Genomic DNA, 13542 nt, shown 5'->3' on the forward strand with positions numbered 1-13542 from the left:
AATTTGAGCACACATTTCCGGGGTCCCATCGATCACTACTTTAACACTTTGGCTAGGGCGTCATTTCTTGCCTCAGCCTTCATCTCGCATACTCCAAAAAGCAAAAATCAGTAAAATTTGAGTGTTTTTTTTTTCTTGCTCTGATCACCTTTTTTTTAAATTCGCTTAATCTGTCACTCATTTGAAAAACTTGGTTCTCTTCTATAAAAGACGTTTTCTCTGTACGAATGATAATCAAAATACACCGGACATAGTTATTATTCTTAAAAACTGACAGATTTTCAAAGAATATTATTTTTCTTCAGTGAATCTTCGAATCAAATCAAAACTTGCAACTGTCAACACCGAAAATAAATTTGTATTTGCAGGTCAGAACACACCTACACTACGCGAGGACTACAAACACATCTTAAAACATTTGCATCAAATGCGAACTAGATCCCGTGATAAGCTGATGAAATTTTCTATTTTTTCTACTGTGATGAATCTAATCCATATTGGTCACTCTAAAATAAGAAACGCCTAGAGGTATACAATGCGGTTTACCGTTTTATATTAAACCATAATGTTGCCAGTTTTCGTGCTGTTCATTTTTAAATGTAATTTAGGGCATGAAAAGTTGTAATGTTTAAAGATGGCACAATTAGGAAATTCCTCTTCAGATTTTATTCGTCGACAGGATCAGAAGTGATTTTTATTTCCCATCCCAAAAAATGGTCTGCATCCAACATACTGTTTTCCACCTGAATAAGATTTTTTTCAGAAAATTTAGATGAGCGCAAAAAAACGCGTTCATTCCAAAACCGTAAATTTTTCAACAGTATTTTTCCTCAAAAATTCAATAACCACAGAGGCTGAAAAATTAGATTTTTAGTACTTTTAGCCTTGTAATTTTTACACATTTCAACTATTTTCCCAGAGTTTTTAAAAATATTCAAATGATCTCATAGCTACAGTTGAATATATTTTTTGTTAAAATTGTTCTATTAGTAACTAAGATATATCAACTGTTACCAAAATTATACTCGTTACATATTTGCTGATTGGTTGTCGTTTTTTCCCAAGCCCTCCTTAAACGGGGTTTACAGGGTCCGGAAATTGAAGTGCTACATTGGAACTAACACATAATTTGATCAAAACAAAAACTTTTTCTTTCAAATTTAATACGATTTACATCAAAACAGATCATATTTTCAAAATCCATTGGTGCCTTTCGATTTTTTCATCCTTGATCTTAACCACTCGCTGCAGAAGCTCAGGGCACATATTCTAAAAAGCCCGCAGGTGGTTTTTGTGGTATTTCATCCCAGGATTCAACTAGATGGCGCTTCAGAACTTCCAACCCGTCATGTTTTGTAGAGTAGACTTCGGGCTTCTGTATACCCTAGACAGCCAAGTCCATAGGATTCACCGGCGAACTCCCCGACCACTCCGTACTCGAAATTAACCCTTGAAAAAAAAACACGCACACAAAAATTGGGACCTCTTTCCTTCGTAAGCCAATGCGAAGTTCTGCTGAAAAACCACCAACCAAAACCAAAATAAGGACGTGTAAACAGTTCGAGGCCGTAGAACTATTTTCGATACGTATATTGATTGATCTACACCTCTTCAGGGTGTTCGGTTGATCTTCACCAGGAAAGTACGGGCGATTTCGACCCAGACCTTTAATAAGACAGATTACTGACGTCTTGTGGCCTTTAATACGTTTGCATTGATTCGTGATATTTCTGGCAACCAAAATCTGTAGTTCTGTTTTTTCACGAACCGCTGTACGGCAAAGAATTCATCGGCAGAAAACACGATATTCTCGAAATTTTTCATGCGCGGACAGCGTAAGCGCCTTCACCCTTTTTACCCGCTCTTGCTTCTGTTCAAACGAGAGGTCTTAAAATCTTAGGATCTTGTAAGGCTGGGCCTAAAGATCATCTTCCAAGATCCGACGGCGATTTTGATCCGGTGTATTAAAATCTATCGCCAATTTAGTGTTACTACGCCAAAAATTCTCTCAGAGTGCAACTTGATAATCTTCTCACCATGGTAGATGTAGCCACTGTAGCTTGACGATCCCCACCAAACTATACTTGGGTACTTCTGATCTCCATGTATCTTCCAAGTGCGAGCCAAAATAAAAAAAAAATACATACACTCATTGGACAACTCACGAAATACGTCTTTCTACCGTTTCACAGCCTGGAACTAGGCAATCAAAGCACTACGTTAAGGTTCAAGGACTATTTTTACAAAAAAAAACCCTTGATTACAAAATTAACAAAAATATCCTCTGACATCCAAGACATTATGTTAACAAGGTGACAAGGTGTCATCCAACTCGGTTTTGTATACTTCGTTATAATCACTCGTAAAGTTTTGTAGCAGTTCAATTGCCGGACCCTGCATATTTCCACTCTTTTACCTAACCAAGCATTTTTTTTTTCTCGAAAATCAACCCTGAATGGTTGTAACTTTTAGATCAAATTGTTAATTTTTCATGGAGCATAAAAATAATGACTTAATAAAAAATCGTGCTTGTCCAGTTTTTTCATATTTTAAGCTTCTTTAAGCTGTAGCTTTTGACAACTGCTTATCGAACAGTTGCCATTAATGTGGGTTGTTAGATTAACGTGGTTTAAAGCATAGTGCACAAAAAATATCTTTAAACAGTGATTGGCTTGGTCTTATGCGATTGAAGTGAACTCCGTTAAAAGGTGGGTTTAGGCTTTAGCGAGTTAATGAAATAAAATAATGCCAAAATTCCAAATTTTATTTATAATATGCTATTTAAATAGTGTGCATGTTTTTTTTTCATGTAGTCGTACAACGTCTTATTACGTTCATGAACATTTAACAGCAAGTTTTATATTCAGGTTATGTTGAGTGGTCCAGGACTTACCCTAAGGAATTAAGTAGGACCTATTTTCGACATAAGTCAAGTTGTTACTAAAACATGTTTTTTTGGTTCTTTGAGTTTGCAAACTAGTTTTCAAGTGTTTTATCATAGCTATGAACATATTTGTACTTGTTTATTTCTTCACAGCTTAGCAGAATTCCTCTTGAAAGTTGACTCCAATAATGACCCGTCCTCCTGAAATGGGCTTAATTCGGCCCAAATGTGAAAAATTTTCTCTCCCTTATCAGCTTGTTTAAATAAAATGTTAGATATGATTGCAATCATAATATGCAATTTTAGCTGTATTTGTTCAAAGTTTGCATGATTAACATGATTTATTAAAGAAACATTTGGAAAAAGCTCCAAATGGTCAAAAACATGTACCCGGTCCAAAATAAGTCCGTTACCATATCAACAAGAAATAGTTCTAAATTTTTTACGAAGTTCGGACTTGGAGGTGGGGGGAGAGTCTGAACACCCCGTTCATCCCCTCCATAGGACCACACACGGTATCTTGGAATCACTATACCAGTACTCAAGGTACAAATTTCAACAATCCACCAAACATGACTCAACCCTGATTGCTAAATTTCCACACCATAAGTTCCTTTTCGCATAAGTTACTTAATATTAACTGTGGGAACAACTGCTAAAGCCAACCAGAGATAAATACATGTCAAGCCAGCTGGGAGCTCAATCCTTAAATTGCTGGGTCAAAAGTTATTTTTTCATTCAATGATCACCGTGAAACGGCATAATAAAAAGCCAGCCATATCATCCGAGTTTAAAATGCAGAACTGGTGCGTAAATTGAGAATAATTTTAATTAATCCCATAAAAAAAGTCCGAAATTATTACGGCTGACCATATCATAATCATGGCTCATGTTGTATTTTTTTTTTGTTGGGTATGGGCATGCAGTCAGCAACGAAAGACTGGAGGAAAGTGTGTCACCAGTGGCGTACCTTAACAAAGTAGGGCACTGAGTCATCAGTGCTGTGGGGTTCTGTGTTAACCGTATGATAGAGGAACGTCAAACTGGTCAGTTCAGCAAATTTCGACACTCCCGCTCTCAATTCAGCATGATGGGGACATGCGCAGATTCGTCGTGCTCTTGTTCATGGTGCCATTCGAGAGGACACGAGATCGGAGCGAAAGTGATGAGTTTGTGCTGCCGGCCTGTGTGGGAACCACCCTAAGGAATGGTGCTGAGGGCTTTTTCCCCGTGTACCCAAAAATGGCAAGGATATTCTCGACTGCATCCTCGCCAGCCACAGTCGCTGGACAGATTCAGTGATTCGCGAACCGTCGTCTCGTCACTACAGCTCTCTGTTTTTGTGCCAGCTGTTTATTGAATGGCTTTCGAGGCCTCGATGTTCTCAGCTTTCTTCGAAGTGGTGTGTGGTTCTGTGGATTGAAACAACAGCTCAGCCAGCTAGCTAAAGTGGGCGAAGCGCGGATAGAGTTATGCTGAAAATCCTTCCGGCGCCGCCGTGTGTGTGTGTTTGTTGTGTCATCCTTTGATTCGAGATTCCCGTTGGGAGTATCCCACTGCTGATGCTGGGCTCTGGATGCTTTTGGGGCCTCCTCCGGGTGTGAAAACCCTTTCCTGTTTGACGGGCTTGGTGATTTCTGTGGCAATGCCGTTTGAAACGTCATCGATGTCGAGTTAATCCCTTCTCATCGGCTGTTGCCAATTGGATTTTGTGGTTGTTTTCGATTTGGGGAGGGAGATAAACGAGTCCATCTCCCCCGCTGGGTGAATTTCTGACACTTGGAGCTGTGAGTAATCTTTGGCTCCTGGCGTGTCGGTAAGGTGTTTGGTAGGCTCTTAAGCTGACCTATTCTAAGCAGCAATGGGTTGTGTGTGACGTGATTCAAACTCCACAAGGAAGATTGTTGAAATAACCTGTGCGCCCCCCTTCTCGTTGATAGTGGGTGTTGCTGTATGGGTTTGTGTGGATGCTGCGAGGCAATTATTGTTCAACTCCTAGAAGCCGGTCGATTGGCGAGGAGGGAAAGTTTTAGAGGGTGTGTAACTTGTGTAAACTTGGTGATTCCTGTACGGCTTTGGTGTGTCAACTGTGAACAACACGGTGCGTTCCATTATTGCCGGTTCTTGGCGTGCTGTGAAGCGTGTACATAGTGATTATTGTTCATTTGGGATTACATTCTCGTTGGTTGCGAACCAGGAAAATCATCAGTGAAATTGCTGTTCTGAGTGTAACTGAGGATATTGCGACACGAAAATCGATCCCTCCTGCATAGCCGCACACAATTATTACGTGTTCGTGTATCGATCCTCGAACCGTTCGTTGGTTGCAGACATCTAGGCGGATTAATGCGGGGCACCAAAATCTCCTTCAATACGTGGTTTCTCTTGCACTGAAATCGCCTTACCGGGGGCAGATCAAGGAATTCAATATAAAGTGAAACGAGGGCGGCGAAAATCCACCACAAACGTGTTTGATTGATTGTAGATTGCAGTGCGAACAGACGAAATAAATTATTTATCGACAGCAAACCCCGGGTAAAGCTCGTTGCCCACACAAATTGTGTAGCCATCATTCTACGGAAGGGCCGCAAAAGTTTGGCAAAGTTGGGGATAACGTGTGGTTCAAACCAATAATACCATCTGCTGTGTGGTGTGGTGTTGTTCGCTTCATTTCACCTTACTTCGACTGTAGCCTGTCCTGTATAGGCCGAATACTGTTTGTTTTCTAGACCCATTCAGTGATCCGTTGATTGAGCGGTAGGTTTACGGTGCCAAAAGCTCGTATTTCTAGCTGGTTGTTAGAGTGTATTTGTGGTGTGTCTGTGCAACAGGATTAACGTTGATGGTTATTTAATAGATGGAAATTCGCTAATCAACAACTACAGTGTCGGAAACAGTGGGCAGCAGCAGGCAAACGAGCAAGCCTCCTCCTAAATCAGGTACATATGCTAATTTATTAAAGCTTAGTTCTTTTAGAAATGGGACACTTTCATTTGCTAATAGCTCGTTAACTAGTTATTGGATATTGAAAATTTTGACAGCATTTTGTTGTCTGTAAAAAGTACTATTCGACCTATTTTTTTCAAAATTTAAAATTCACGCATTTTTGAGATATGTACGATGCAAGAGAAAAAGAAAAAAATAATTTTGCACAGTTTCCTTGAAAATACGTCATTATCAAATTGATAGCTGACAAAACCGTTGATTATTCAAAGAATTACTGAGTTTTTGTGGTGGATAAGTATGCAAACACTGTCAATAATGTCCACAAAGTTCAAATCAAGCATTGGAGAGAAGCACATGATCGGCAACAATGGTTAAGGATCATCAAGGAAGTCAAGTCTCATACCAGCATTTTTAATTTTCAATAACCGAAAAACTAAGGGTAAATCGCTGAAACGTCCAAAACAGTTTTCTCCGATAAGCTGAAAGTGTTGCCTAGTGATGACTCATTGAAATCCAACCTCAAACAACCATTTTTTGATAGTTCCAAAGCTCTTAAGTTGTAAAACCGGTACCGAAAAAAACGTTCTAAAATGTGGTCAAAAATAATCAAATTTGTTCATTTTGAAACAACTGTATCCACTAAAATGCTTCCAGTTTCCAGTTTCCAGAGAAGTATTGGACCAAAAAGTATCAGAAATTGAAGAAGGAGGGTGAAGCCACCTAAAATATAGATTTTACGAAGTATAATTTGGAGAAACTGATCAATACCATGACTGAAAAAAGTGTGCGCCGGCCAATGGGAGATACCAAGAATAAAGTAGAAATTTCTTTAACAAAAAACGGTAAATATTTTTTTTCAAATTTTTTCATGAAAGATCATAACATTACTTTCTTTTTCTTCATAGAAAGTATTTCGTTAAAACGAATGGTTTTTTAGATACAGGCATTCGTAACTGTCCCATTTCTAAAAGAACTAAGCTTTATTCAGTTGATGGTCTGCTGATGGAGCATCGACTAGGGTGCCCGATTTGATGGCTTAATCAGCGCTGCGTGTTTTCCAAATCAATAATTACGGTCTCTGGAATATGATTCAACAGCCAGGTGGCTCCAGAGAGGAAGATTTGGAAAATTTGGAAAACAAACGTAAAGACTAGATTAATTGTATCTTACTTCATATGAAGGTACATGAGGTCTTTTACAGACTTCAACTCACAAATAATTCTATTATGAAACCAGCATAAAATATGTCTGAAGAAAAAAAAATCGAACTCTACTATATTGAACTAATTGGGGAGAATGGGGATACTTGATCTTATTTTCATCATATCTTTTGGGAGAAATTTTGGAGATTGCCGTTCTTACATTTTTTGATAGCGTGTAATTTTAAATTTATATGTGCCAAATTTAGAACAATACATGTACCCATAAGGCTGTGATCATTTAGTATCCGGGCACTTTATTTCGGTGATATCTACGTTAAAAGAGCTCGGATATGCAAAGTAGCGTTGTGTTGGTTATGAAAAGGACTATCTTGTCTATTTTTGATAGATTTTTAAGTTAACGTGTAGTTGAGATATTTACGACGCAAAAAGACATGATAAAAATAATCTTGCACAAATTTCCTCCTTTTACGCATTTTTACGCCTCGAAAATTCTTCATTGTTGACTTAAAAGCTTATGAACTGATGGTTTTTTTTCTTATTTTTTTCGGACCAAATGGTTAAGAAGTATAAGAAGCCACTCTAGGATGCTCACGAAGTTCAAATCAAGCATCTTAGTGGAACCCTTGATCTTAAATATGGAAAAAAAAGTCTATGGTTATTGAGGATAACTGAATGCAGACTCCTTGAATAATTTAAAAAATCCATTTCCGGCAGGCAAAAAGTGTTGCTTGACTAGTAGACACCAAGTAAATAACTAATAATGATCAGTTCCAATGATTGTAATTTGTGCATCCGGTTTTACGCAATACGACAGATGTGTTCTGATGGACAAACAAAATTATGTTAAAACCGGATTTAAGAGATCAAATTCTTCGAGATGCCTACTCATGAAAAGGTTCCAACACGATTCCAATTGTTTTTTCCAGGTGAGTTTGTGTAAAATATTATGATTTTGCAAAGGTTTTGCCTCTGTGGTAAAAAAAAAAATCAATACATGACTGAAAAAAGTGTGCAAAGATAAAAAAAGAGATTTGTCATATTAACACCTTTATTTCCTCTATAGAAAGCTTTTCGATCAAATGAATAGCTTTTAAAATACACACGTTTGTAACTGCCCGGATACTAAATGATCATAGCCTTAGATAAATAAGAAGCGTTTCCATGGGACGAAAAAATTTGTGATATTTTGAAAGCTTCGAGACTTGATCCTTTGTTAATAAAGACTTGATCTTTTATTCAGGGTACCCTAAGCTTTAGCAAAAATCAAGCAAAATCTAATGATAAGTGGCTCATTAACAATTTTAGCCATATTAGTTTTCATTTCACAGTTTATAAGAGCCAGATAAAAAAAATAGTAAATGTTTTTCTACAATCCTATGCCCTATTTTTTCCTGTTGGGGCGAGAGTCCACTGCGACCATTAGGTTGATCTATTGTGGTATTACTCCGCGTTACTATTTTCACTTTGCTATGCTACTTGACACCACTGCACTATTAGTTGAATTGCAGTTATTTGCCGGTAGCACTACAAGCATACACATAACTAGCTAAAATCTCCAAGTGCAATCTAAGTTCCCTTGAAAAGATCCATCCACATGCATGTGCTGCATCATTGAGGCGTACAATTCCAAGGTATACCCGGCTAGCATTTCACTAATGCTAAAACCGCCAACCTTCATCATACTATGTGTGCCAGGTTATGTCACGACCGGGATTCGATCTCGTGAACGTTGGCTTAGAAGACAAGGATGCTATCCTCTAGGCCACGATCTGCTGGCTGTCCTATGCCCTAGTCATCTTCCACGGGGACCATAAGAAGTGCCAATTTTCATACGGAACGTCTATAGAAATCAGAATGATACCCAATGTCTCCTTAGAGTACCTTAGACTAATAAATGACTAAAAATATTTATTAATCAAAAACTAGTCGGGTAATTTTGACCTCTAAATCCAGTGTACATTTTTTTTTTAATTCAAAGGATATACAAAAGATTTAGCAGTCAAAATTACCCGACTAATTAGCGATTAGCGGATTAGCGCTTTTGTGCCGAACACTGCTCGAAATATATTGAATTCTTTATCATTTGCTCAGTTATGCCCAAATTTTGTAATCCGGGCGCAAAGCTTTGTAAATATAAGGATCTTGTACGAATCCGGTTGCTCGTCTTTACGTGGAATCTTGGATAACTGGAGCTCTTTTTTCAAATAAGTAAAAAAATAAAACGTTTTTAATGTTTTTTTTTTGTCTTTATTAGAGAGACTTGTTTATGATGTATTTAATTTAAAATGCATTTATAACCTGTCTATCTGTACAAAAAAAATTACTAATTTACTGCTTTATTTTTTAAACATTCTCATGTAATAGGGTTTTCCAATAGATACAAACAATTAGCCTCAGACAAAGTCGAGCTGAAACCATTTTTGAATTTCTCAGGAGCAGGGATCGACATGGCTTCTTTTCGATACAAAGCTAACACATGATTTTATGCAAAACTTTAAAGTAACTTTTACACATTAAGGCCGGAACAAATTTCAAATCCTTCTTTTGTTACTCGAAGTTGGATCATCTCAAGGGGGGGTGATAATAAAAAATAATGCAAAAAACTAATAAATTGCAATAAATTGCATGATAGCTTGCATGCAATTAAGTTGCATACTATATCATTGCATAAATCCCATAATTCAAGTAATTGTGACAAAAGAAGAAATTGATATTTGCTCCGGCCTAATTAATCTTAAATTTTTAAGTTGTATAGAATTTTCCTTTGTTATCTTTCAAAGTCAAAAGAAATATCGTAAACTGGGGGAACTTAGATCACTTAGCCTAAGAATATCAGTTTTTTTATTTTTTATTTTATTAGAGACGTTTTAACCAGCAAGAATATCAGTTGTAATTATTTTTTGTTTTGTTCAAATACAATTTTTCACATTTTTCAGACCACCAACGATTTTATTCGAAAAAGCATAGTGATGCTAATTTTGTTGATTCCTGAATGAGTGCAACGCGTTTTAATTTTGTATGGAAATTTGTATGGGAGAAGAAGTTTTTGCATATAAATTCATCCAGAAAATTTAAAACAAAATGGAAATTCAAAAATGATTAATTATTAATTATTCCTAGTTATACAGTAGGTACCGTTCATAATTGTATAAAAGTTGGAAGCAGGCGCACTGTCGCTTCGACTTTGAACTTCCATAACTTTTTACTCTGATAATGTTTTTGATAATTTTTTCTGTGGAAGATAGAGCAACAATCTCACTATTATATCACAAAATTTGAGCTTTCTGAAGTTTGGATAGCCTGAGATGCAGTATTTCTGCTAAAATCCAACGTTTTGGACTTTTACCATTCCAGCTGCAAAATCTCAGAAACTACGTTACGCATTTATTGAAAATTTTCAGGGTTGAAATATAAAGCTAGCATGTCTGAAGTTTTTGAAAAGTTCTATCGATGGGATCAAAAGTTACGCGAGGTACAATATTTCAGGCATGAACTTAAAATATGATTTCTCTAGAATTTTGGGCGAATGTTTCCATAGGAAAAACATATTTTACATTCTACAACCAGTTAAAATTTATGGAGGTTCAAAGCCGAAGTGACAGTGCGTCTGCTTCCAATTTTTATACAACTATTAACAGCATTGTATGTACATATATAGTTTTTTGTGTATCGGATTATCATTTGTTTTGTTTAAGTAGAAATTTAAAGAATAATAAAAATATTTTATTTTAAAACCAACACATATGGAATTTCAGATGAATTTTTATTTAATTTCGTCACATTTCATGGCAGGATCAGAATTTTTCCTTCTTGATAATAACAAATCACATGATGTGCACTCAATCTTCGTGTTAGTTTAAAGTAAATGTGCTGAAATTTTGTTTTTGCTCGATAATCGTTTTTGTGAAACTTTTTTAGCTTTGATTTTTCTTTGTTTTAATTTGTGTTTTAAGTTCACGTGCACAAATAAATGATGGGCTTGTGATATAGCTCAGTTGGCAAGTCTGTTGTCTCCTGAGCCGATGTCCGCGAGTTCGAGCCCAAGAGTAAACATCGAACACAGTTGTACCGGATAGTTTCTCAATAACGATCCGCCAACTGTAACGTTGTTAAAGTCTCGAATGCCATAAAGATAGTAAAACGACTATAATCGAAACAAAAAAAAAACAAATAAATGATGGGAAAACTATAAGAAATATATCGCAATTCTGTTGCACACATTTGTCTCTATTAATAAAAAAAATCAATTTGTGCCCTTTCAAAATGTTAATCTGGAGTTGTCAAAATGCTGATCAGGGACAGGGGTGCCAGGTGGTTTCGTAAAAAATCAGGACAATGCGAAGTTAAAAATCAGGATTTTTCAGGACACCTCTTGATTCATGAAAATAATAAGAATTTCTGCTTAGATTGCATAAATAAAAGCGCAAGACAGTGCTGTAAGCGCCTTGATTTATGCAACAATAGTACGCAGCTTGTTGGCTGGCCGGTCGTAGTTCATATCGAAAAACACCATAAATATCATCTGAACTGAAGATTACCATGGTTTTAACTTTTTTATAACCTATTTCTTCGATTTTCTCATACTTTAACTACAAATTCGATCATATTTATGAAGTTTTTATGAAAATCAGGACAAATCAGAACATTTTATGGACAAATTTTCAAAAATCAGGACAACTCGAAAGTTTTTGCAAAAATCAGGACGGTCTCTCGGAAATCAGGACAAATCCTGATAAATCAGGACACCTGGCACCTCTGATCAGGGATGCCGTCCGAAAATATTTTCATCAATTTTTTGTTTAGTTTACGTACACTTAAAAAAACTAAATTCTGCACATTTGAGAAATGAATTCAAAATTCGCACTACACCAGCCTACACTTCTTTCATGTTTTTCGGAAACTTAAAGATATATTACAAGTCTCTTAGGCATAAATCCAAGTCCATTATCAGAGTACATGGATATGTATTGTTAGCCTTTTGCTTTTTTTTTGGAGCACTGGCACTTTGGAAACGATTTGTAAGCTTTGATTTTTTTAATCAATTCATTAGTTATTTACAATAAATTATAAACATTTAAAAAGAGATTTTTGTCATGTCATTACTGGATAAAAGCTCCGTATAATACCCATTGACCTAAGTTCCGGATTTGATAAATGATCTAACAAACTTCATAGTTTGATAATGATGAACCGATTCGTTTGAAAATTTTCCAATACTTATAAGAAACATCTAGCATGAGATAATAACAATACCATCTTTTAATACGAATCGTCGAAAAAAATTTATCATTTGAAATAATCAAATAGAAAGGTAATTGAAAGTAAGTACTTCGCTCCATATTGAATGGAGATATTTTCTTAAACCCCTTTTGGTGTGTTTGTTGATTAACTAAAGTTTTTATGGTGCAAGAATAGAAATAAATAATTTTATTGATTATAACTGGCATCCCTGATCAAGTCAAGTCCAAAATACACGCTATTCACAAGTTAGACGAATTTCTCGAATTAGTGCTTCCATTTTGTCCGCTAGAGGATGTTGATGGTGTCGCCTTCTGATTCTAAGAAGAAAATAAGTGCGGTAAACTCTTCGCTTAGGTGGATTACTAATCAATTTTTTCTGTAGGTAAATATTTTCTTTCGGAAGAACTATGAAATGACTATTTGAAACAAATCCAAATTATATAAACAAACTAGCTGATCCCATACGAACTCCGTTTCGCTTTCAATTTAGAATATGTCATGAACAGTTTGAAATGAATGTCAACGATGCGATACAAACTCAATTAATCATTGCAAAGCAAATTCGACAGTTAATAATACCCCCTTTTTTGTCATTCGATACACATATTGAAATCAGAAATCAATTGACCGTCCCAGCCCCAATAAACCGTGTATAAATTTCGACTTGATCGTTGCAGATCGATGGCCTCTTTTTCGAACTTCACAAAAAAATTGAAAAGAAAATATGGATGACCCCTTTTGCCGGTTCCTTGCACAAAAATTTGAAATTTACCTGAAATCGTTTGCACATAATTAAAAATTCTCGTGTACCCATTTTTATCTGAATCCGATGCATAATAACAGTTAATATGGACGACCCATTTGACTGGCCTCTTATACAAAATTTTATACCGGCTATCGATTGCGTTTCCCTAAAAATATCCGAGCGCAAATTTTTTTCTCAATCCGATGAATAATAACGTCAATATCTCAAAATTATTGAAAAATTGATATGGACGACTCCTTTTGCCGACCCCTTACACTGAATTCGATACATGGAATCGATTGCTTGTCATTCGAAACTCTCGTGTACCAATTTTCATCTGAATCCGATGTATAATAACGTCAGTATCACAAAAATAGCGAACCCCTTTGGCTGGCCTCCTACACAATATTTGATACCGGCAATCGATTGCCTATCCCTAAAACCATCCGAACGCAAATTTTAATCTCAATACGATGTACACTAACGTCAATATCACAAAAATATTGAAAAGTTAATATGGACGACTCCTTTGGCCGACCCCTGACTCTAAATTTGAAACCTGG

General features: G+C 36.3%; 1 protein-coding gene across 1 annotated transcript in view; it reads left to right on the forward strand.

The window, feature by feature from the left end:
• The first annotated feature begins 4156 nt into the window (after positions 1-4156).
• The window catches only part of LOC129749181 (TWiK family of potassium channels protein 7), a 613556-nt gene continuing 604170 nt past the window's right edge, over positions 4157-13542 (forward strand). The window contains exon 1 of the mRNA XM_055744106.1: positions 4157-5823. The gene's annotated coding sequence lies outside the window, so the exon portion shown is untranslated. The remainder of the gene's footprint in view (positions 5824-13542) is intronic.

The sequence above is a fragment of the Uranotaenia lowii genome, chromosome 2 (assembly GCF_029784155.1).
Source record: "Uranotaenia lowii strain MFRU-FL chromosome 2, ASM2978415v1, whole genome shotgun sequence".
NCBI lineage: Eukaryota > Metazoa > Arthropoda > Insecta > Diptera > Culicidae > Uranotaenia > Uranotaenia lowii.